The sequence below is a fragment of the Rhipicephalus sanguineus genome, chromosome 3 (genome assembly GCF_013339695.2).
Source record: "Rhipicephalus sanguineus isolate Rsan-2018 chromosome 3, BIME_Rsan_1.4, whole genome shotgun sequence".
NCBI classification, from domain to species: domain Eukaryota; kingdom Metazoa; phylum Arthropoda; class Arachnida; order Ixodida; family Ixodidae; genus Rhipicephalus; species Rhipicephalus sanguineus.
In genome coordinates, this window is record NC_051178.1 from 79,174,799 (window position 1) to 79,200,257 (window position 25,459).

At 48.0% G+C, this 25,459-nt stretch overlaps 1 long non-coding RNA gene across 1 annotated transcript; it reads left to right on the forward strand.

Annotated features, from left to right (window-relative positions):
• The first annotated feature begins 946 nt into the window (after positions 1 to 946).
• On the forward strand, positions 947 to 6,358 carry LOC119384989 (uncharacterized). Its single transcript, XR_005182027.1, has 3 exons — positions 947 to 988; positions 3,838 to 3,900; positions 6,203 to 6,358. It is a non-coding gene; the product is annotated as an uncharacterized LOC119384989 (long non-coding RNA).
• The last annotated feature ends 19,101 nt before the right edge of the window (positions 6,359 to 25,459 follow it).

The following is a 25,459-nucleotide window of genomic DNA, read 5'->3' on the forward strand; positions in this document are numbered from 1 at the left end:
ACGAGATTTACATTATTTCATAGTCTCATGAAGATATTGAAGCTATCTAGACAAGTCAAGCGTGGTAGGGTGAGGCAGAAGGTTAGCTGGAGAGATGAGATTAGGAAGACTGCGTGGAATCCTCGCCCTATTGAACAAAGGAACGGGTAAATTGAAGAGTTCAAGAAGCGATTGCTCTGCAAAACTTGCAGTAGTGCTGATAATGCTGCTGATGACCATAAAACTTTGCTCGCTAAACATGGTGCAGCATAGATATATGAGTGCAATACTAGATAAATTCAGGTATATTTAAGATGCAAAAATCAAGTTCGTAGTTCAAGACGGCAGTGGTCGGTATGTCAAAATGAACGGTTGGGAGAGGCAAATCCAATTTCCAGGAGAATACTATTGTCGCAGTAAACTCATTTATGAGGGGGACGAAAATGGATATTCGATTTCATATGTCAGGTCTGGCAGACAAAATTAGCATTTTATCTCAACTATGCACGCTAGAAAAAGGCAACCTAATTAAAATGTAGTGTTCGTGCCCTGGATCTGTGGCTTAAAGGAATGCAATATCATTCCATCGATTAAAACGATCATTTTGTGGAGAGTATGAAGATGAAACTTGCTACGGCTTGCTGTTTGAATCGCGAAAAGCAATCTTCCATTTTAGGATTGAGTGCTTTTCCTTTTATTTCGTGCATAATCATGTGGCACTGAAATATAACCTGCAGCTTGATATTGCCGCTCAACCTGTCATATCATTAAACATAGGCAATACATTTACGCTTGTCCTAATTTAACCTATGCTAATGAGGTATGTCACCAAATGAACTTTGTTTCTCTTGCTTTTTAAAGAAAGTACATTACGGTTGAACCAAATAACAGTTTCTGTATAAAAGCCCTTGTGAACTGAGGTATTAGACAACCTCAGATTTGTCTGACTCGTGCGGACTTGCTGCTGCGATATTCAAACGGCAACAGTATTTCTGCAGTTGGATATTCGGTAAATCTCAATATTCTTTTATAGAAAACAGATACCCTATTGCAAAAACCAGCGCCGTTCCAGTACCCCCAGCGTGATGCCAGTACGTTTTTTGGCGCTGGACCGCGCTGGGAACACTGGTATACGCTCGAATTCACTGGGACTCCGCTGAAAGCACTGGGAAAGAGCTGGGTCCCACTGGTAGGCGCACTGGATTTGCCGCTGTGACGCTGGCGCTCACTGGGAAGCGCTGGAGACGCTGGAATTCTCACTGGCGTGCGCTGGCACATACTGGAGCCTGCACTGTTCTGCCAGTGCCGCGCGCTGCTTTCAGTATCGTGCGCGGCGGAATGCTTTGGTATCGTTGAATATCGAATGTCTGATTCGATGGTACCGATAGATGCTATCCTAACGGGTCCCAAACATGTGTCACAAATTCTAGCTTGGCAGAGAAAGACGAGGAGATGCGCGCTATTTTCATGATATACGTGATATGATATACATGTGAAATCACGGTCACTTTAAATGTTTCCCTGTCGAATGTGGAGAAAACAGATATGTTAATAACACAAAGAAGCCAGCACTGATCATTTTACTTTCTACCACGCGTTTCTTTACTCATGCACTGCCAATAACGTCGGCTTTCTTTTTTTTTTTTTTTTTTTTTTTTGCGGAGCACGTAGCAGCAATGAATACACATTTCGTGCATGCCACTCATATATATCACTTTTGCATCCGTGATGTGTTTTGGTAATGACTTCATATTTTAATGTTTATAAGTCTGGAGGCGTTGGTCTGAACATACAGGGCAAATCGTTACATCGCCGTGCAGTTGGCAAGAAGTAAATGAACTCTGGCTTCGCGACCCCTCCCAACGGAGGGCAGAAAAACAGCCGTCGTTCGATATCGCCACACCGGAAACGCATCTCGGGCAATTATTTCACTTCCACTTACTTCAGCTATACGTTAGGTAACAGTTAAAAAGGTTTTGAGGCTAAAATGCAGAAACTTCAACCATCGCAACTCATCTGCGCTGAGATCGGTCCTACCCAGTGCGGCTCCCAGCGAGTGTTAGGCCTATCGTACCGGCCGAGTCCGTCTACATGCCACCGGCGCTTCTTGGTTTAAGTACACGCTATTCCTACGTGTAACATTTACCGTAAAGTATAGTCTGGACATCCGTTAACCTAAATTAACCATTTTTTCTTGTGTACGGTGTCCGCACAAGGAGCGATGACCATCGATGCGACGCGCTTTCAGCAACAAACGCAGGCTCAACGAAAGCAGCCGGCCGCACTCGCCGGTACTTCTCTGACTCATACGTCAGAACATATACCCGTGAACTGGTACGCGTTAGTGAACTAACACGCCGGCATCTTTTTTCAACTAATTGTATTTGTTTTTGCTGAGCGGTTTTATAGTTGTAGGTATCGATAGAACTGCAAGAATACAGACACGCCCGCCCCGCAGTAATATCGTCGCTCGCGCGAGAAAACTACTAAGTATGAATTTATCTAGGCGCGTCTTTATCGAACGAGTGATCATAAAGCGTCTGTACATGTTCATCATTTGCAAGGGCGAGAAACGGCTATTAAAAATCGGCAGTAACAGCCGTCAAACTGTACCCGGCTCCTCGATCCATTTGATATTTTTCGGAGTTAAAACGGCAATTCTTAAAGAAATCTAGCGCTCTTCCCATTTTGGGCATTTCAGTCGTTGCCGGCCATCCTTTGTTTGTGTCTAATAAAGAAGCAAGCGGGATTTGTAAAGGAAGATCGCGTCTTCCTTGAATACGCGACACCAAACTATGAAACGAAACGCTGTCTTACTGTATTGACTAGCCCTTTTACAGCCATCCAGACGTGTTTCAGCGTGGCGCAGTGGTAGAGTACTCGCTTGGAGATTGAGTGGTGGCGAGTTCGAATCCTTGCGACGGCGGGTTTTTTTTTTTTTCATACGGCTTTTTTTTATTGCACTAATGCTTTCTATAAGCCTTTCTTTACTAATATATTGATGTAGGGCACGTAGGCACCGCCGTTTTAACGCTGTAGAGCCGTTTTGCGCTTGAGTACCCAGCGCCTCCCAGTAAAACGCCGCTCCAGCGGCCCAGTATCCAGCGCGACGCTGGGCCCATAATCAGGCATGGCACTGGACGCTGGTACCCAGTGGCGCTGGGTTTTGCAATAGGGTACTTACTTGAGAATGTGACCATGCTGGAGAGTAAACTCTTTAAGCAGTGAATTTGGACAGTTGGTATATTAGAAGGTGGCCCAGAAGCAAGCAAGAATGTGTAACGGTAGTGTGGTATACACTTCGTGATTACAATACCATTCGCAAAGATTTCGCAATGTGTATATATACGCCTTCCATAATGCTTTTTCTTTGCATTCAGTCACGTTTGATATGATATTTATCAGGCATTTTATGCATGCTTCTTGTACTTCCTTAGGCATTAGTAATTTTTTAGAGTAAACTCTACATAATGAATAGCCCATATTGAAATGGTAATACTGACAAATGATAAGAAGTAATTATTGCTTGGGCTCAACATATTAGCATTTTATATTTCAGCACTCCTGTAATAAGGTATAATATAAAGACCGGGGGTAGTTTTTATTTATAGTCAAATAACTGAAAGGAGTCTTCAAAATGAACATAAATGATATAAAGTATTGGATTCCCTTGTTAGTATTCATACGTTATGTTTTCCAGCAGCTTTTGTTTCGTCTTTGGTCACGAGGGCATGCTCTTATATCACTAACGATTTAGCACAAATATACTGGTCTCCACTATTTACAGCAATCGTGAATATCGCGCCTGCGTTTCCACTGTTGAATAATGTTTTAATGTACGCATTATGGCTTTCTCAGGTGAACCCATCATGAAGGCCAACCTGGGAAAGAATCTTGCTATGGTTGTCGCTATCGTTTTAGGTAGGTTGTCTTGCTGATGTGTTTGGTCATCATTGTGAGCTTCAGGGGCTAATACTGAAGAATGCCTAGCATCAAACGGGGATTTTGAATGTACTGAAGCGCAGCAAATGAGTGATGTTGAATGGATATTGATTACTGCCGCACGACAAAATGAAATATCAGCATTTTTTCATTGGTGGCCAGAGCGCTTCCCTTTAGGTTTGCGCTTTTCTTGCTTAGTCAAGAGCGACCTAAACGTGCGTTCGAAAAGCCTCTCATAGCATTAAGATATGGAATGCCTAAAGAATTCACTATGGAGTGCTTACGACAGCACAGAAACTCTTATACGACGTTCTTGAAAAATGTAATAAAAGTAAAACACTTTCGTGAAACCTGATCTGTAGGCAATGAATATACTGAACAAAACACGCCAGAGACACACCAGTTACATCTATTTAGCGGCAATGAATACAAATTCTGAGAATGACCAGTTTTTATATATATTATATCGAATGGCAGCAATAAACCTGAATATAATGACTGTCGCCTGTAGCCTGTCAACGCGCAGTACGAAATAGTAAAAGAAATGGGCAACTCACAAAGACCTACAGTGAAAAACGACGCTATAAAAACAAAAACAAGTTAGAACATAGGGCTATTGCAGACTACTATCCGCTTTGATTTATTGTGCACATGCGCTCATATACATTTAAAATGGAGTACACATGGGAGCGGGAGATCAGAACTTCCAGCGGCGAATGCGTCCCGCGACAAAAACTCGCAGTCCAAGATGAACAAAATGATAAAAAATGTTTGAGGGCACGTTGTTTGCTAGAGCGCCAAGAAATTAGTCTAATAGAAAATGAACCTGAGGAAAGCTTAGGTAACATTCTCTGTTGCTTTTTCAACTATATCGTAGTAATACGCGAAACGCTGGAATGAATGCAAGTCCACAAAAAAAACACCTCTCCGACGGTGGTTCCCGACTCAGAACCTTCATATTAGGCGTCTGGTGTTCTCCCAATTGAGCCACGTCGGCGGGCGCTGCCCCGTCCTAATTGTAGCGTATATCTCTGCGTGTTATGCCTAAGATTGTTAGCAAGTACCCGTCGTAGCCATGGCAGAGAGTGCGGAACACTCGCTTTGTCCGATGGCTTCACGTAGCACGTGACGTTCACACGAAGTGGCAACTGGCCAATAAAGCGTATCGTGCTACCTAAAGGCATCATGTCTGCCGGCACAGGGCCCTTGCATTGAAACAACGAAAGAAGGGCAACTGTTAGGAAGGAAAGCGTCTTTCTTGGACACGCTGAAATGAATCGAACAGCTACTTAAGCCAAGGCAAGCACAGAGGATATTATTTGTTACTTTTAGCTGGCATCGTTCTTGGTCGTGTCAAACTTGTTCATAAATATTGTCTTCTCTCCTCCTTGATGGCTGTCAATTTGCGAGAAGACCGGTACGCGAGAGAACGTGCCCGGCTAGCCTTCTGTTGTCTCAGATAGTGGTCATCACGTAATGTGCATTGTGTCTTGGACCGTTTCAGGAGCGCCACGGGGCCTGCTAGGGGTCACGTCACATTTGTGGCTAACAAAAATCTGAGCTCTTCGTATATCAATCTTTGTAATAATCTTGCTTCACTCGACGCTTTTGTCACCGGACGTGTTCGCCGCTTGAAATACTGATAATTCACCCGTCGTCTGTGTACTCCATTTTCAAGGCATATAATAGGCTGCACATGTACACGTATGTGCATTATAAACCAAATCAGATGGCAGTCAGCTCTTTCTCTCTGTCCTTACTTGTTCCTGCTTTTGTTGCGCTGTTTTTTAACTATGTCAACGCACCAGATGGTACGAATTTCGACACTGCGATCTTATAAGCAGTAATCTTTAGGCGTTCTACAATGTATGCTTAGATGAACTACAAACAATACGTTGACAAGCCCCTAAAGGGGTCTGAAGGAACAACAGATAGCACTCAACTGCCTACGTATATCATTGAAGAGGAACTAGGAAACAAACAATGCAAAAGACGGAGAACCAAAAAAGGGGACACACTGCGCGTTTGCGAACTGCATTTATTTTCGCCTGTATCCTCTCTCTTGCCTGTGTCCCTGTGTTAGCTGTTTTCATTTTTTGGTCCTCCATCACTTGCACTGTTTCTTTTTAGTACGTTGCACCAAAACGCCCCAGTACCCTCTTTAGCTTCAAGCGGCCCTGCATTCCGAAGATAGCTCTCTTCCAAGCGACAGGCTACAACCGAACACGCATGCAGACTTCATGTTACAGCGTGCAATAACGACTGTCATTGTTCTTTACAGCGGTATTAATTGTGGTGCCCAGCCAAGTCGACGCGGTCTTCTTTGGACCACACACTGGGAGAAAAGACTGGGAGCCGGCTGAGTGAATCTTCGGTCTGGGTTTTTTGGTTGAGGTAGAAAGAACCGCTGTACTATGCAGTGAAATAAACTAATAGAGCAGCATTTGTGCATGTGCCTGCCTCATATATCGAAGCCGAAAATTGAGTTTCGTTTTGCAAAGTGCTAAGAAAGGACGTGCTTTTTCTGAATATATGCGCCTATCATATTCCTCTGATATGCAAGAAAGATTGATCTATTACACCTGCTAAAAACCACCAGCTCAACATCTTGGTAGGCGAAGCTATTTCACTCTCCTTTCTCATATTCAATTCGAATGAAGTGTCTGTAATATACCATCTAGATCACACTTTCGATATGCAGGCTGATCTAGGGGTTCCTTTAAGAGCAGCCGCGTTACTGTCTATTACTATGGACTTGAATTGTTTTAACTGGGTTTCTCAAAAAACTTAAACTACACTGAATGCTATCACTTTCAGTTTCGAAAGCTCGGATAAGGCGAATAATTGACAATTTACTAGTATTCATGTGGTATGGGGGTAAAGAAAAATGCCGGAGAATTTCGCATGAGGCAGCATGTTCCCACGCACAGAGACTATGTGTTGAAACTGTTGAAATTGCGAATACAACCTTCCCATTCACATTTTCCTATATATTGAAATTCAACACTAAGTTATATAAATCGCTTTTTTCACCGTTCCTTATTTTTTCAAACACATCATGCAGAAGTACCCGAAATATTTGACAATATCACGGAGCAATGCTGCCTACGATACGTTGATCAGCGTAAGCTATTCATAAGGACGTAAGTTGTCGGAACAAACGATCACTTTGAGAATGAACAGATAACTTTCTTGAGCTTTCGAGCTTTCCTGCAGCTTAATATTTAATAAAAAATGTTGTAGTAGAAGAATATTACTTTAATATGCGCGTAAACAAATGATTCTGCATGGAAATGACCATAGGTCGACAAAATAAATCGAGGTCACTGAGACTCACTCGAGAAATATATTTTTTAAGGCGAGAGCCTTAGCTTCCTTATGCAACGCGAAAATTGATCGTCGGCGGGGTCATACGAGTGATGCAAAAACGTATGGCAGCCCCGCTACTGTGAAACCTGAGGAAGTGCGTAGCACGAGCACCCAGTGATTCCTTTTAGTTGAGGTTCCACTGCTCCGTTTACCAAAGCGTCGATAACGCCAATGTTTCAGGTAAGCATGAAGGGTTTCCCCAGCACAAGTAGAATCCTGTTAGGGAGATGCGCGACATGTGAGCTACTTTTTCCTGCGCATTATTGACTTCCCGCTCGGGTGTAGGAACGCAGAGCTCGCAGTGCAGAAAGAGAGGGTCATTCGTTTGCACGGCGAGGTTGTGGCGCCCTCTCTTGTACCCCGCCGATGTTAGTCGCATGTTTCCAAATGTCATTAGCGATTTTAAGTTAATTATTGCGATTACTTCTTGGTTATACATGCCAATTATATTAATGTGACCTTGTTCGTTCAATTTAAGCCAGTGTTGGGCACTGCTAGCCTTGTTCTGGTCTGTATTGAGCGCTTTACTGTGAGCGTGATGACGCCACATTAGATGTACGGATGGACGACAACGCGCTTGCCTAAAGTGTTCCGCCCTTAAAAATCATCATCACGTGTTGGCGTCACCATGTGACATCAACGCGAGGTACAAAATGTGAAATTTTTCGACGCCACTTTGGCGTCACATACCATGACGTCATTTGCTGACAGCATCAAACATCATCGCTTGGTCAAAGGTGGGCCGGTCACGCAGTTAGTGAAAGAGAACGTGAGCAGAAGATTGCTTGGAACGCCTCCCATCATAAAGGCAGTGCAAAATCACTTTAGGTGCAAGAAATGTTCGGAGGGGGCACGGGTAGGGTCAATACACCTACTGACAAGGAAAATACCATTGTTGTAAATAACGTTAAAGTGAATACCGTTAAAAAGGCCGTCACAATTTTCCGGATCTCCATTTGTACCGGAAGTTACCATATTATCTGGGATAGTCTTGTTGACGTGGGCTGTATGATTACAGTTGTGACAGGTACCCCTGGATGACTCAATGCTTTTAGAACTGCTGTTTTCTCTATTGAATAGAATTACTTTCCGTTGTATAGACTGAAATGACTAGCACCTAATTAAAATGCAACAGCGCAAGAAAAAGGACGAAGTCGAGAGCAGACAAACAACGCTTAGTAGCAACCAATTTTTATTACTTTTGTCAGTGAGTATATATCGGCAAAACGCAATCGGTATAGACATCAGGGGACAAGGGATCACTGTAAGAAATTATCAGCCACACGTTCGTCAGGCACATGATTTTATTTCTGCAGAATCAAGCAAAAGCTGACTACTCAGGTTCCTCAACGCACATAAAACGGTTTGAGGCGCACGACGTGAACGATTTCAGGTCGTGCGCTGCGCCGCTGAGAGTTTGTGATGCCGCCCTGAACAACGTCGTAGTCCAGTGCACCGAGACCTCGTAGCACCTTGTTTGGCCCGAAGTATCAGCGGAGAAATTTTCACCGAGTCCACGTCGGCGTATCGGTGTCCAAGACCCACACACGGTCACCGGGCTGGTATTCCATATTGCGTCGCCGAAGATTACAGTGACGGCTGTGAGTCCTCTGCTGGTTCATGATACGAAGGCGGGCGAGCTTTCGAGCTTCTTTGGCACCTTGAAAATAAGTGCTGACGTCGCGATTGTGTCCTTCGGTAGTAGCTGCAAGCATTGCGTCGTGCCTCATTACCGGGCTCCTTCCGTAGACCGACTTGTACGGCGACACTTGCGTCGTTTCTTGTATTGCCGTGTTGTCACGTACGGAAGGTCACGTACGGAAGGATGGCATCCCACGTCTTGTGCTCTCTTACGCCTCACCGAGCGCTTTTTGCACAAGACTAGAAATCGGGGTACGGCCTTCATGTCGGTGGGCGGGAAGGCAGTTATGAAAGATGTTTTCCGCGTGTGTGAGCGAACAGAATCCTCGCTGGTCACGTGACCCAAAAAAACCGGTTGATCACTCTGTCATAGGAATTGGAATAACACGAAAGTAAAGCGTGCCCTTACAGAAGTAACTGAATACTTACTGTACATAGATATAAGAGAGTTTGCAGAATGTATATTGATGTCTGGCAGCTAATGGCACCCTTTAACGTGGATGCGCCCACTTTGATCATTGGTGCTATCTCCATCCCGACGACTAACGTTCATGTTAAATGATTAAACAAACCCTTGTGGTAGCTGTAGTAGTTAACGGTGAAAGCGTAATCAGAGAACGAGGTGTGATAGCCAGAAGAGCGTCGCATATTGGACGTAGAACTTGGTCGCCATCCCGCGGCATGTTAAAATGTGAACACCACGGCCGGACTAGAGCGAAACGCGAAGCGCGTCGTGCCGCCCCGGTAGCCCGGCCGCGATTTTTCTCGGGGCGAGCGCGTGAGCATGGAACGCGGTGTTACAGCCAGGTGAGGCAAGCGCGCGTCGCAGAGCTATTTTTTGTTTGTATTCGCGTGATGCTGAGCGAGGCCGACGCTTTTACGACGCTTGGGCAAAGGCCACCACCTCGCGGTGTGTTAAGGCATTGACAAAATTCAACTTTTATTAAAAACGCACCGAATGGGACGGACGCGTAACGCGTTGCAGGTGCTAGTCGCGGAGGCCACAGCAATGACGAATTACTTTATCTTACCACTCCCAGAGGTCAACACCACCCAGCCGACCGGGAGAGTGGTAGATATACAAGGCGCGTTCGTAAAGCCTTCAGAATCTGGGACCGTGGCGCAGTGGATAGCGTGCCCGGCATCTGTTGTTGCGGACCGAGCGGTCGTGGGTTCGATCCCCGTTAACGGTACCTTTTTATCTTTGCCATCTGCTTGTGTATATTTTTTCGACGTCATTTCCGTGACGGAAATACGTCACTGAAGTCTTGGTGGACCCCGGCATAAAACACTTTCGTGTTAAAACAAGAGCTCCTCGTACGCGAAGCGGCACTTTTCAGGTTTCATCATGAGTCCAGAGTTCCTGATTGTTTGAAGTATAGCTTCAAGACGCCGGAGATGTTTGTCGAAGTTTGAGGCAAGCACAACGACGTCGTCCAAGTATACGAGACACGTCTGCCACTTCAAGCCGGCCAGTATCCATAACGTGTTGAAAAGTCGCAGGTGCCGATCAAAGACCAGTCGGTATGACCCAGAACTCGAACAGGCCGCCTGGTGTTAAAAAGGAAGTCTTTTTCTCGGTCTCTCTCGTCGACTTCTACATGCCAGTAGCCGGTCTTGAGGTCCATAGAAGAAAAGTACTTCGCGTTGTGGAGTCGATCCAAGGCGTCGTGTATTCCTGGGAGAGGGTACACGTCCTTCTTCGTGACCTTGTTCAGGCGACGATTGTCGACGCAGAAACAGACGGTTCCATCCATCTTTCTCACTAACACCATAGCTGACGACCACCGACTCTTTGACGATGTCGTCGCGTAGCATTTCGTCGAACTGTTTCTTAACGGCCTCGCGTTCTCGCGTCTAAAGTCGGTACGGGCTGTGACGGATACATCGAGCACTATCTTCTGTTATGATGCAATGTTTCGCGACTGCTGCCTGTCGAATTCTTGGCGACAACGAGAAGCTGTCCTTGAATTGCGCGAGCAGCGCTTTAAGCTAGTCTTGCTTGCGCTTCGGGAGGCTCAGTTTGACGTCGAAATCTGGTTGGGGTCCTCAATTTGTCGAAGCAGGCGCAGTAGCATCTCGGAGGGCGCAAGAATTCCTGGCGTCCACGAATTCATCGGTGCAGGCCACCGACGTTAGTGCGAGGTCTCGGAAGAGTGGAACTCTCCACGACGCACTACTTAAAGGCCAACTCCGGCGATTTTTTGACCATGTCAAAGTAATGGTGCTTTTATGTTCATGACACGCTCCTGTTACGGGCCCGATAGCAGAAGTACTCGGCAAATTGGAGAATAATTTTAAATAAGCAAAAAAGCGCAACACCGAAACCGAAACCCAACCGAGTGTACTGTCTACGTATGACGTAGACGTTGTTACGAATGAACCGGAAGTCGTGCAAGGCATGCCGGTCACGCCGGCGCGGAGTATGAAAACTGTGACAGCCGGGACGACCAGCGAAGCGCCGGCCAAACCAACGCTGTCTGTCGCCTTGTGCACAGCAGACGCTCGCTGTAGCGGCCTAAGCGCCGAAGTTAGCGGTGCCCTCGGCTGCGTCACTTCCACCGCCTTGCCAATACTGACGTCACAGACGCAATGTTGCCAATAATTGTGGGAAGCCAGGAGGGCGTTTTCAGACAATCTTTAAAATTCATTTGCAAACAATCTGCGCATGTCTCAAGCCTGTAATTTGGCAGAAATGACGAAAACGTGCAAAGGACCGTACCCAGCGAATTTCACTGAGATCCATCGACCTCGAAAAATCGCCGGAGTCGGCCTTTAAGGATGCGCCCAATGACACGCACTTTCTCAGTTCCAGTACGCTCCAAACTGTTTCCACGCCTGATCCGTCGCACGATGATGTATATAGTTCATCCAGTGCTGACACCTTCACATCGGTCCAGCTTTCCCAGCTTCTGTGCCTTTGGGAATAGGTTTATTCTTATTTCGGTGTCGCGCAAACTTCTCTCGGCCGCACGTCCGCTATTACGCATCGCGTCGACACTGGCGCCCAAACCACCATTGCGTCATGCGTTCGTATCACTTATCGTCCGGCGAACGGTGTGCAATTAATGAGCAAGTCGCCGACATGCATAGACGTGATGGTATTTAACACTCAAACAGCCCCTGGGCGTCTCCTGGTTTTGCGAAGAAGGGCGGTTCAGTTAGGTTCTGTGTGGACTACCGACGGCTCAACAAGATCAGTGTCGTCTGTGACTGAAGGCCTGCTTAGGGATGTCAGGAACCCCAAGAGGAAGGAGGAGCGCAGAATGAGATGGAGGGCGCAAGATAAGAAGAAGACAGCTGTGGTGCCCTATGTGCATGATGTCTCGCACAGGCTTAAGAAAATAGGGGAAAGCGCTGGGTTTCGCGTGGTTTTCGCGGCCCCTGAAAAGCTTTTGGGCCTGTGCAGTTCGACCTCTCGTATGGAAGAAAAAAGCGACTGCACCACATACCATAAGCGAAAGTTCGTTCTATGCGTTCAAGGCGTTGTGTACCCCATCCCTCTGACGTGTGGCAGAAAGTACGTGGGTCAGATGGGACGTTGTCTGAATGAGAGACTCCTTGAGCACTATTACAGCGTCTAAACGATAGTATCGGGGCACCTCGAAATCCACGTGCGGGATTGCGAGTGTAGGCCCCTATTTGAAAACACTGCGGTCCATGCACGCAGTCGGGACCAAGGGGTAGGGGAAATCATCGAGGCTGAGGAAATCAAACGGTCTGGGAACGCATGCGTAAGCATGCCTTCCTTGCATCTTTCTGACAAAGAGCTTTTGTTTATGGCAATACATGGGAAGGGGGGTGGTGTTGGCACACGTGTGTGACTTATCGGCACTTTTCTTGATTTCACCTTTTGGTTTTTACTTCCTGGTTTTTCTTTTCTTGCTTTCCCTGTGTGTTTATATACAGGTATCCCGATTCAATAAACTTTTGTTGGAAGAATGCGCTATGCCTTTGTCCTCTCGCTCGTCTGTTGCCTGTTTTCTGCGCTGAACCAATTGACCTAGCGGTCTTAAGCCGTTTTGAACAACAAGGACACTACTTGAACGCTTTGCAACATACCCCTCTGGCCACGCCTCGCAAAGAGCGAAACTGAAACTATAGAAAAAAATTCAAGCATACCCACGAAGTGAATGATGATGAGTAGGCGAAGCACCGGGGATCATTCGGGCAACCGTGATTCACTCGTGCATTGCCCACTCGAGCGTGCAAATGCGTAACAAACACATCTGTACAGTACATCAATGTTCTTTTATTGATGTCATAAGGCCTATATGGTGTTGAGGTGCGGAGATCGTTTCCCCTTCATTAGCGCCGCCTTGTGATCGGTGAAATGGAGAGCCAGGGGTTATTGAATGGGATGTTCTGCTGGAGCTTCGCGAGCCCTCAGCTCCTGCTCCGTATCGCAAGCCTGTTGTCTGCGTTGCCGTTTTGCTGCAGCTTCCCGCGCCTTGACATCGGTGTCTGCTTGTTGTCTGCGTCACCGCTCTGCAGCAGCTTTGCGAGCCCTCGACTACGCTTGGAGCTGAGCCACCACTCTCGCCTTTTCATCTATGTCACAAGCAGCCGTTTTCATCCATGGCTGAAGCGAAAAAGGGAGCGCACACCGGAAACGCGCGCAACGATATTCCTTGGGTACCGCAGCGCCCCTAGCCGTCTCCATTCAAACAAGAGCACTCGCCGGGAGCGAGCGCTCCGTGTAAACCAAAGATACGCTAGACGCCGGGGTTACAAGACTCGGCCTAAGGTGCTTCGCCCCTAAAAGATCCGTAGACAGTTCGCTAGCTAACGCAGTCCACTCTGAAGCCTGTTCTTCTCAAAATGGTGGTTGAACGATCGCAGCGCCATTTTCCTCTCAAGGTTAGTGTATCAAACAAACCCTATCGGTTAATGTGTAACGATACCAGCGAAAAACCCTGGCCGCGTTTTCATCGGGTAGTCGCCCTAGCCTCAGTTACGTTCTTTGTATTTTGCTTCGTGTTAGAGTTTGGGGGCTCGTTCTTGGAGTAGTGCAGCTTGCACGCGCCCCAACTGTGTTTCGCCACCGACTGCTTTGTGTGCGATGGCACCGACTAATAAAACTGGTGGGACCGTTTTCTCAAACGATCGCAAAAGGCCACAATCGCAAAAGTATCGCCTTTAGTGCGCGCTTATTGGCTATTGAGCAAAACCGGAAAAGCGAGGGCGCCATCTAGTATTTCCGTCAACGTGACGGTGCTCTACGGTGCTCCTGACATGCCTGGAATAAACGAACACAGCTGATCACCGTCGGCTGGTGGTGAAGTCGAACATTTCAGTGGCATAGGCGGTAGCTTCTGGTATTATATTCTTGGTGGACGTGCGCAGTAATTTTTACATTGAAGGTTTCAGCGAGCATTACCTAGGGATGTTTTCAGTGCTTGTGCTTTGCCAGCGCGTGTTTTTTCGTGGTTTGAACGTTCCAGGAAGATGAACCGTGTGTTGCTCACGTGGTCTGACGCGCCCCGGCAACATGTTGCGATGTTGAGACGATGTCGCTACGGCGCCACACTACAGCTGTACTCTCTGAGTACGCCGTGTTAAACTCTTAAAGAAAATACATTTCACAGCAAGGTTACATTCTTTAAATATAATACTTCGCGTTAAACAATTGCACAAAGAAAACGTTGAAAGCACTTTGAACACGGTTATATTTGAAGGAGCCACATCCAAAGTCTGGCCACTGCGTAGAAGCCATTATACACTCGAAAACGCCGCACTAGGGTCGCTCTGCGTTTGTACGGTACGCTCACGCCTGTGTTGTGAGACATTCGTAACACCAACGGCACGTGCAACAATGACGTCACAGGCAAGTATACTATAACGATTATTATATGGACACCGTCGGCTGATTTTGCCGTTGCAGTTACTGTCATGTCTGGGATATGTATATGTATGTATATACAAATAAAACCAAGGAAGTAAAATAAATCACAAGAAAAAAATTTTCGCAGTGCGCCACCGGGACTCGGAACTCCAACCCTTCGCTGTTCAGCGCACCGGTTCAAATATCTCGGCCGCGCGACCGGTTGTGAGGAGTACTAACGGCGAGCTATTTATATACACCATTTAACGCTGGCGTTATGCAGATCTTAGAGATGCTTCGGCGTATGCAGTGTCACCCGCGAGATTGCGCGCAGGTCGCGCTTTAAAGCAACGCTCCTTGATTTTGCGTCTGTTTGAAAACTGCCCTTCAGAAGCGCACTAAAACCCGCCCACTTCTGCACCCACACGTGATGTGGAACACAGCTAAACCATGCGTCGAACGCCACCGCGCGGAGGAGACGTGGAGGGGGCACGCGGAGGGGCCACGCACCGCAGGTTTCAATAAAAAAATATCTAACAGCGTTGGGTTGCAGCGCGCAGCTCAAACACGAATAAGGAACTGGGACAGTTGTTAGTTCACGCTCGTCCTGTGTATACCTGTGCATTCTTTTCGAGCTTGCTTCGTTGCGTTTGGGTAGCGCAGCGCGCTGCAAGTGTAGAGCTGCTGATAGTTATTACTTCGTGGTCATCCTGTGTGCGTTCTTTTCGTGAGGCATTTGCACTTGATGGGCGCGCTGCGAGTATCGAGCTGCTTGGTGTTCTTCCTGTGACATTGCATTCATTGTTTCGCCTTTGCGGTGAAACTTTGATGCGAGTGCATCAGATTCTACCTCACCAAACGCGATGCTATCACCTTCCTTGATCGTTTGAGAATACGGGCCCTGCAGTGCGCGGCAGAAAGGCAACAATATTCACCTGCACATGTCTTGCCTTGGTGGAGCGAGACAGAGGCCAGCGGGACGTGGAATGCCTCCCGCCCAAGCTGCGAACCTCTGCATCCCGCGGTGCTGAAGCGCATTGGGGTAATGTATGCATGAGCACCATAATACTCGGGAGCGCACACGGAGCCGTTTCTCTCCTTAATTGACAGCGCATTCAAGAGTGCCTGTAGAGTACTGGTGTTTGTTATGTCCTTCTCGCTGTCATCTTTGCGGGGGATTCACGATACACTGTCTAAGTATATGTTAAAAACTTCAGCTACCACAATGGTGAAATCGCGATCATGGGCGTTAGTCGTCGCGATGGAGATGTGCCACTAGGCATCAACCTTGGTGCATCCATGTCAAACGGTGCTGTACCTGCCAAGCACCAATAGACATTTACAAGTTCTCATATATCACTGCACAATAAGGACTACTTCTGTGAAGACACGTTTCACTTTCGTGTCTTACCGAGTTCAGTGACGGAGGGATCAGTCATGTTTTTTATTTGCACAACTCGTTTGCCGCCGCCGATGATCAATGTTGGCGTTTGATGACGAATCTAAGTCTTTCGCCTTGAAAATGTATTTCTTGAGAGAGTCTGGCTGACCTCGATTTATTTAGACGACCTCTAGTCATTCTCATTTAGAATCAGTTGTTGGCGTGTATGCTAAAGTAATATTGTTTCAGTACAACACATTTATTTAACATTAAACCGCGAGAACGCTCTAGAAAATTCTTTGTACATTCTCAGATCGATCATTTGTCCCGGCAACTTACGTCCATATACGTATCCCACGAAGCTGTGCTGCATATTATTGGGGAATAATACTGTGACTTATGCATAAAATGGTTGAAAAGCTAACGAAGAGTGAAAGAAAGCGGTTTCCATATTTGAATGATGAATTTAACTATACGGGAAAATGTCGAAGGAAAGCTTGTATTCGCCACATGCCAACCGGTTGAACATATTGTCTCTGTGCGTGTGAACAGGCGGTCTCTTGCGAAATTTCCCGGCGTTTTTCCTTACCCGCATACCACATGTATATAACCAAAATGTCAAATGTTCGCCTAATCCGACCTTTCGAAACTCCAAGTTAAAGCATTCAATGTAATTCAGGTTTTTTGAGAAACCCAATTATTACAATGAAAGTGCTTCATGATGGACAGTAACCGGCTGCTCTTAAAAGAATGCGTAGATGAGCCGGTATATTGAAAGTGTGATCTGGAGGGCATGTTGCACACACTATATATGAACGCAGTATCAGAAAGGACAGCGAAGTAGTTTCGGCTATGAAGACGCTCAGCTGGCGATTCTAGCAGGGGCAAAAGGTCAGTCTTTCTTGTATATCAGAGGAATATGATAGCCACACATATTGAGAAAAAGCATGCCATCTCTTTGTACCTCGGAAAACAAAACATCATTTTTTGGCTCCAATACATTAGGCAGGCACATGCAAAAATGTTGCTCTATAATTTTATTTCATTGCATAGTACAGCGGTTCTTTGTAGCTCAGCCGAGTCGCCCAGACCGAAGGTTCACTCAGCCGGCTCCCAGTCTTTTCTCCCAATGGGCGGCAATTTGAAGACCGCGTCGACTTGGCTCGGTACTACAATGATTACCGCTGCAAAGAACAAAGGCGGTTGTTATTGCACGCTGTAACATGAATTCTCCGTGCGTGTGTGCTTGTAGTCTCTCGCTTGGAATAAAGATATGTTCGTATTGCAGGGCCAGTTGAAGCTAAAGCGGGTGCATCGGCGTGTTTGCGCAACATACTAAACGCACAGTGAGCATGACGGATCAACAAAAAATGAGTACGCAAACACGCAGTGTACCCTTTCTTTGGTTCTCCATCTTTGGCACAATTTGTTTTCTAGTGCCTCTTGAAAGATATATTCAGGCAGTTAAGTGCTATGCATTTACAGGCGGCATCACGTTTTTATAAGCATATTTTTGTGTCTTATGCGTACATTGTAGAATGTCTGCAGGTTACTGTTCATAAGACCATAGTGTCGGAATGCGTTCCAGCTGGTGCGCTGACTACCATCTGATTTGGTTTATTTTTCACATACTTGCACACTTCCACACGTATTTTTCTCTTATATGCCTTGAAAATGGAGTACAGCCGCGGTGACGTCTGCGTAGAGCGCGCGAGCAGCAGCTTTTTGCTGTGCAGGGCGACCCCTTGAGGGAGTTTCGGGCTCTGACGTGGTCAGCCTGACTACTAGGCCGCGCATGCTCCTGACACGCCACGTCAGAGCCCAAAACTGCCTCATGGTGTCGCCCCGCAGAGCAAGCACCGGCTGCTCGCGTGCTCTACGCATACGTGGCCGCGGCTGTAATAGAAGACGGGCAATTTATCAGTATTTTCAGCGGCACGCACGTGCGATGGCAAAACAATCAAGGTTTAAGGCTTACACTCAGGCTTACACGGCAGGCTTACGCAATCTTAGGGCTTACACGCAGAGATATTGCTACGAAGCGCTACCGAAGATGAAGAGGGAGACGTTCTCCTCTGCTCCTCTCTGCGTCGTCGCTCGCCTCACCCCTTCTACTCCCGCCGCTCCTCGGAAAACTAACGGGCGCAGCTCCTGGAGGTGAGCCTGCCTTGACGACCCGACCCGAAATTCCTCTGCTTACACTACCTGGACACAACAACCTGCTCAAAGTAGATGTCGACGGCGCACCTGTTATAGCACTCATCGACGCTGGCGCTCACGTATCGATTATGAACTCGAACCTCCATGCTCGCCTAAAGAAGGTGCTCACTCCTGCTCCGATCGCTGTGGTCCGTGTAGCCGATGGTGCAACTCCAGTTGTCACTTGATGTGTACTGCTCGCGTCACTGTTGCTGGGCGCCATACTTCTGTTTTGTTCTACGTATTGGAGCAATGCCCGCATGAACTAATCTTAGGACTTGATTTTCTGTCGTCCCATTCAGCTCTTATTGACTGTGCCACGGGTGTCGTCCAACTCGCCTTACCCTATGCCGTTGAGCCTTCTGATCCTGCGCCGAGCAAGCTGTGCTGTGCCGATTTCGTTCGCGTCCCCTCTCTGACCGTTACGTACATTGACGTCTCTCCCGATCCACCCGTGGCCGACGGAGATTACGTCGTGTCACCCAACGCTACCGTCCTCTGCTCGCAAAACGTCACGTTCCCGCACACCGTCATCCGTATTCACGCCAATGCCGCATGTCTACCTATCGTCAATTTTGGACTATGCCCTCAGGTGCTGCCCCAGGGTATCTCCCTTGCAACCCTTGCCCCGGCCTGCGACTACCACATTTCCGCTTTAACAGGGGACACACTATTGCTGACCAGTCCTGATTTGGATCCAACTTCATCAGAAAGCATGACGAAAATGATCGCCTTTGACCTACCGGCCGAACATTCGAACGCCCGTCGTGCCCTTCTCGCGTCGTACCAGGACATCTTTGACCTCAATGACCGGCCACTGGGCCAGACAACCGTTGTGAAGCATCGAATCAACACCGGCGATGCTAACCCGATCCACCGACGACCCTATCGTGTTTCCCATACTGACCGCCAAGTCATACAGAAAGAAGTCGACAAGATGCTTGCCCGGGACATCGTTGAACCTTCTTCAAGCCCCTGGGCTTCCCCTGTCGTGCTCGTCAGGAAGAAAGACAACAGCTGGCGCTTCTGTGTCGATTACCGAAATCTCAACAAGGTAACAAAAAAAGACATGTACCCCTTACCGCGGATAGATGACGCCCTTGACTGTCTCAGTGGTGCGAAGTATTTCTCTTCGATTGACCTTCGTTCCGGGTACTGGCAGATTGCAGTTGACGACATGGACCGTGAAAAGACCGCATTTGTTACGCCTGATGGCCTTTATCACTTTAAAGTGATGCCGTTCGGGTTATGCAATGCCCCAGCTACCTTTGAACGAATGATGGACGCTCTCCTTCACGGTTTTAAGTGGTCAATCTGCTTATGTTACCTCGATGACGTCATTGTCTTTTCGCCGACTTTTCAGACACACCTCGAGCGTCTCTCGACAATTCTTTCTGTGTTCCGCAAGGCCGGACTTCAGCTCAACTCGTCGAAATGCCACTTCGGCCGCCGGCAACTTACTGTCCTCGGACACCTTGTCGATTCTTCTGGTGTTCGTCCCGATCCAGAAAAAGTTCGCGCAGTCAAGGATTTCCCTGTGCCGACCTGTGCGAACGATGTTCGCAGCTTCGTAGGCCTCTGTTCCTATTTTCGAAGATTTGTGCGCAATTTCGCTGACATTGCGCGCCCTCTCACGGACCTACTCAAGAAGGATGTGGCTTTTGCGTGGGGTCCTGAACAAGCCAGTGCCTTCACAGAACTGACCATGCGCCTCACGTCACCACCGATTCTCGGCCACTTTGATATGTCCGCTCCAACAGAAGTGCATACCGACGCCAGCGGCCATGGCATTGGTGCTGTTCTGGCTCAACAACAGCATGGTAGCGACCGTGTCATTGCATACGCTAGTCGTCTTTTGTCACCCGCGGAGCGCAATTATTCTATCACCGAACGCGAATGCCTTGCGCTCGTCTGGGCGGTGGGCAAATTTCGCCCATATTTGTATGGACGGCCGTTCACCGTTGTCACCGACCACCACGCCTTATGCTGGCTCTCATCGTTAAAGGATCCTACTGGACGGCTGGGTCGGTGGGCCTTACGGCTGCAAGAATATTCATTCACCGTTGTCTATAAGACGGGCCGCCAACATGAGGACACAGATTGCTTGTCGCGTCATCCAGTAGACCCACCAGATCCTCCTGAGAGCGGCGAGTCTACATTCGTGTTGGCACTTTCAGCGTTCGCCAACATCGGAGACGAGCAACGACGTGATCCTCACTTGAGAGACATCATTAACCGGCTGAGTGGTCCCATAATTCCTCCATCTCTCCGTCTGTTTGTGCTCCAAGATGGCATCTTATATCGTCACAACATGCATCCTGACGGATCTGACCTGCTGCTGGTTATACCCACACATATGCGTCAGACTGTACTCGCACAGTTGCATGACATTCCAACCGCTGGTCATCTGGGCGTCTCAAGGACCTATGACCGTGTTCGACGTCGCTTCTTTTGGCCCGGTATTTACCGCTCCGTTCGCCATTACGTCGCTTCGTGCAAGCCTTGTCAGCACCGCAAAACACCAGCCACCCTTCCAGCAGGGCGCCTTCAACCCATCGAGATACCAACCGAACCATTTTACAGGGTTGGTCTTGACCTCCTCGGCCCTTTTCCTCTATCCATCAGTGGAAACAAGTGGATAGCTGTTGCCACAGATTACAGCACTCGGTATGCGATCACACGGGCTATCCCTACCAGTTGCGCAACCGACGTCGCTGACTTTCTCCTCGAAGACGTCATTCTTCGTCACGGCGCTCCTCGACAGCTCATTACAGACCGGGGCCGATACTTTCTATCCAAGGTAGTCCAAGACATCTTGCACTCTTGCGCTACAAAACACAAGTTCACCACTGCGTATCACCCTCAGACCAACGGCCTAACTGGGCGGCTGAACAGAACTATAACAGACATGCTCGCCATGTATGTTTCTCCAGATCATCGTGACTGGGACGAAGCTCTGGCGTTCGTAACGTTTGCCTACAACACGTCTCGGCATGATTCCGCAGGTTTCTCTCCGTTTTTTCTCCTCTACGGACGAGAACCCACGCTGCCCTTCGACACGCTCCTTCCTCCCGTTTTTGATACGACATCAGAGTACGCTCGTGATGCCATCGCTAGAGCTGCAGAGGCACGCGAGGTTGCCCGCCTTCGTCTTAGCATTTCGCAGGAAAAACAACGACGCATCTACAACGCCCGCCACCGCGATATCCACTTCAATCCTGGTGACATGGTCCTTCTTTGGACGCCGTCACGGCGAGTTGGCCTGTGCGAGAAGTTGACTTCTCTGTACTCTGGTCCGTACCGTGTCCTGCGCCAAGTCACCGACGTCACGTACGAAGTCAAACATCTGGACACTACCATAGCGCGACCCCCTGAAATTGTTCACGTCACTCGACTGAAGCGGTATCACTCGGACCAATCAAGCACCGGGTCGGTGCCTTCGCCGCCGGGGGTGATGCTACGAAGCGCTACCGAAGATGAAGAGGGAGACGTGATGAAAGAGGACGACGTTCCCTGATTCCGCGCGGACTTGGCTCCATCTTGTGTGCCTGGCTTTGTCCTCTGTATATACCTTGTAAATATAACCTTCAACGCCTTTTTCTCCCCGTAACAATATACACGACAAGGTGGTCGGGGAAGCGCCCGCTGACGTGGCGCAATTGAGTGAACATGCGACGCCTAATTCAAAGGTTGTGAATATGAGCCCCACACATATGCATGGCGCTTTTATTTCTGTCGACTTTAATGCACTCCATCATTGGCATATTACTGCAATATAGTTAAAAAGCATTAGATGATGTCACCTAAGTTTACTCGGGTCAATATTCTATTGCACTAATTTGTTGCTGCACTAAGAAAGCAACGCGCCCCTCTAATATTTTCTCTCATTTCGATCATCGTGGACCTTGCGAGTTTTTCTCGCTGGGCGCATTCGACGCTGGAAGTTCCGAGAATCTTCCACTTCAATGAGTACTGCATTACAAATGTATATAAGTGCATCTGGAATATATCACCGCGGAGAGTAGTCTGCAATAGGCTTGGGTCGTTACTGTTTCTTTTTTTATAGCGTTGTTTTTAACTATAGACCTTACTGACCTGGCCATGTGTTTTACTCTTTCGTACTGCCCGTTGGCATGCTAGAAGCGTCAGTCAATATATCCACGTTTACTGCTGCCATTCAACAAAATCTTTAGAAAACGTGACCACTCTCAGAATTTGTATTCATGGCTGTTAAACAGAAGATTGATACACACGTAGGTATGCAACTGGAGTGCCTTTTTCTGCATATTCATCGCCTAAAGGTCAAGTTTTACGAAAGTGTTTTACTTTTATTACATTTTCAGGAATATATACCGAATCAAAATATCTGTGCCGTCGTAAGCACTTCACTGCGAGTTATTTAGGCATTCCATGTCTATGCTGCGAGAGGCTTCTCGAACGCTCGTTCCTGGCTTATTTAAGAGCTTGCTCTTAAATAAGCCAGAAAAACGCAAACCTAAATGGAAGCGCTGTGGCCACCAGTGAATAAATGATGCTCTTTTGTTGATTCGTGCTAAAGTAATAAATATCCCTTGCAAATCACGAATTTGCTGCGCTTTGGTACATTGAAAATCTCTGTTTCATGCTAAGCATTCTTGAGTATTAGTCTCTGAAGCTCACAATGACGACCAAACACATCAGCAAGATTACCTACCTAACACGGTAGCGACAACCATAGCGAGACCCTTTCCAAGGCTGCCCTTCATGATGGATACACCTGAGAAAGCCATAATGTGGAATTTATTGCGGTATTCACCATTGGAAACGCACGACATTAACGATTTCGGTAAATAGTGGTGATGCGTATATTTGTGCTAAATTATTATTGATATAAGAGCATGTCTTCGTGACCTAAAGAAAACAAGCTGGAAAAAAATGGTTTATGAAGAATAACACGGAATGCAATATTCCCTGGCTTTCACCGCCGTTCAGTTTATTCCTTGATAAGATGTATGTTTATTGTGAAGCCTCCTTTCGGTCATTTCACTATTTAATAAGCTACTGCATGTCTTATACTATATGTTAGTACAGAGGCCCTGAAAAACAAAATACCATTTTGTTTATCCCAAACTAACAGTACTTCTTATTATTGGTCAATATTATCATATTGCGACGCGCGCTTCCTTTTTGTAATTTTTATGTAACTAGTCCATCGCACGCGGAGCCGCCGCGTACCCGCGCCCTAATGTCTGGCAACCTTCGAGATTATCTTAGAATCTTCTTATAGGCTGGAGCGCGCAGACCCGAACAGATAAGATTATTCTCAAACAAACACGGCCACCAGCGATAAGGCTCGAATGCTCGATGCTGCATGTACAAATGCCGACGCGCCTTACTGCAGAGCAGATAATCGACGGCCGACGCTGTCATCACCACTATCTGTGTGCAGTGTGTATTGCTGTAGATTGACTTTCCGTTTGACTGTCCACAAGTTCGGCCAAATAAAGAGTTACACCTTGGACACACCGACTGCTGCCTTCGTCGACGTCACGACCCCGAGCCATCTGGTGGAGGTGCTTCCCGGTCTGTGTACCGAACGCCCTCCTCGAGCCGTGAGCTAAGCGCACTCCGTTATGGGGACATCGACGCAAACCAGTGAGCCAGCCGCAAGCAGCGGGGCCTCCCATTTGAACGCGGACCCCTACCCGACAAGACCAAGAACGCGACGACGAAGACGACAGGCACCATGACGGCTGCTGTGTCACCTCAGCGAGCCGTCATGAATCAGCCGAGGGAGCCGCCGCCTTTCCGCGGATCACTGCGTGAAGACCCGGAAAGCTGGTTGAAGAATAAGACTTAGTTGCCCGATTCACCAACTGCGACTGTGATGAGAAACTTCGTTACGTATACTTCGCCCTTGAAGATGGAGCCACGACCTGGCTAGAGAAAAGAGAGGCCACCCTGACAACTTGGGATCTATTTCGCGCCGCGTTCCTCGGAGCCTTCACAAGTGTGGTGCGTAAGGAATGGGCGGAAACCCTGCTGGAAAGCATTGCACAGCTCCCAAATGAGAACGTCGGGATGTACACCGAAGAAATCACCCACCTCTTCCGTCACACCGACCCCGCCATGTCTGAATAGAAGCTCCGTTTCCTGATACGGGGTGTGAAGGGAGAGCTCTTTTCCGGAATGTACGCAACCCGCCAAAAACAGTCACGGAGTTCATTTCGGAAGCCACAGCAATTGAAAATGCCCTAGAACTGCGTACGAGGCAATACAACCGCCGCATGTCGACAACGAACTACGGGGAAGCACACACGCTGGACACCGACGACCTGCGTAACATGATCAGGGCGGTCGTGCGTGAAGAGCTGCGAAAGATGTTCCCTGCACCCCAATCTCAGGTGCATTCTATAGCCGACGTCGTTGGGGAAGAAATCGAGCAGTCACTGGGCATTTCCGAGTCAGCGCAGCTGCAGCTGCAAGCAATGAGCTATGCTGCTGCAGCCCAACGCAGCGTCCCCGCTACTCGTCCATGTCAGGACACCGTGCCGCCAGAGCACGTCCGCCGCCATCTCCGAAGCCATCTCACCCTCCAGCAGGCCAACGCTACGCCCGCCGAAAGACCAACGTTTGGCGTGCCCCTGACAATCGACTGCTCTGCTATCATTGCGGGGAACCCGGCCACACCTACCGCCTCTGCCAGTACCGCAGTATGGGCCTACGTGGCTTCGCCGTAACGGACCGCCTCCAGAGCGGGGTGAACGACCGCACGACATCGCCGACTACCTCGCAGGAACGCAGTGTACACTCCTGATGATAACGAAGCGTGATGCTAACGAACTTCAAACACCTGAGCAGGCGCACGACGATTGCATACATCGAAGAAATATTGGCCGCTAGCGATGCATTTGCTTTTGCAGATTCTGACGAAGCTGAGACGATGACGCCAATACCTGAGCCACCCTTCAACGTAAAGCCAAGTCTTCCCGCTCGCCAACAGCAACAGCTTGGATGCCTTCCGCAGGAATAGACGGCCTGTTTCTCGTCGTCATCGCAGGTCCAAAAACGCCCCTTCCTAAGCAGCGCATTATAACAGAAGAAAATGCGCGACCACTCCGTCAGAGTCCCTACAATGTTTCGAC